The following is a 767-nucleotide window of genomic DNA, read 5'->3' as shown; positions in this document are numbered from 1 at the left end:
AGAAGAGAGAGGCTGCATCCCTGGGTTGGGGTGCCCCGGGGGCCTGGCTGAGCGTGTATGTGGAGACAATGACAGGGTGGAGTGGCGGCTAGTTGAGGGGAACCCGGGCATACTACTAGAGTTCAGGGTTCTTGATCCCGGCCCTATCTCTTCTCTCTGTGAGATCTTGGGCTAGTTATTAACTTCTTGGGGCTTCAGTTTTCTTATCTCAAAAATGCATATGCCAGGTAACTTTAAGAGTTTTTGGACCTGGGGCAATGTGATTGCCCTCGATGGAATTTTGCTTTTCCTCCATGTTTTGAAAATTGGTTCAGAAGTTTGAGACGTGTGCTCGCTTCGGCAGCACATAAACTAAAATTGCAATGATACAGAGAAGATGAGCATGGCCCCTGCGCAAGGATGACACGCAAATTCGTGAAGTGCTCCATATTTTTTGATATGCACGCACTGCTATATTGAAAATAGATAACCAACAAGGACCTACTATATAGCACAGCAAACTCTGCTCAATATAATGTAACAACCTAAATGGGAAAATAATTTGAAAAAGAATAGATACGTGTATGTGTATAACAGAAGAAAGAAAAAGAAGTCTGACACCCAAAATGATATTTTCTTATAGTAGTGTCTAGACCATCATAAAAGCTACCTTTTATTGGACATTTACTGTGTGCCAGCCTTGTGCTAGGCAGGTCTGTCACACGCATTCTCTCCTTCATTCTTACAATAACCACTGCCATCTCTCCTGGATGGATGAGGACAGCAAA

At 43.5% G+C, this 767-nt stretch overlaps 1 non-coding gene across 1 annotated transcript; it reads left to right on the top strand.

Moving 5' to 3' along the window:
- The first annotated feature begins 327 nt into the window (after window positions 1-327).
- On the top strand, window positions 328-434 carry LOC130829617 (U6 spliceosomal RNA). The gene has a single exon (XR_009047630.1). It is a non-coding gene; the product is annotated as a U6 spliceosomal RNA (small nuclear RNA).
- The last annotated feature ends 333 nt before the right edge of the window (window positions 435-767 follow it).

The sequence above is a fragment of the Hippopotamus amphibius genome, chromosome 9 (assembly GCF_030028045.1).
Source record: "Hippopotamus amphibius kiboko isolate mHipAmp2 chromosome 9, mHipAmp2.hap2, whole genome shotgun sequence".
NCBI lineage: Eukaryota > Metazoa > Chordata > Mammalia > Artiodactyla > Hippopotamidae > Hippopotamus > Hippopotamus amphibius.
This window is presented reverse-complemented; position numbering and strand designations above follow the sequence as displayed.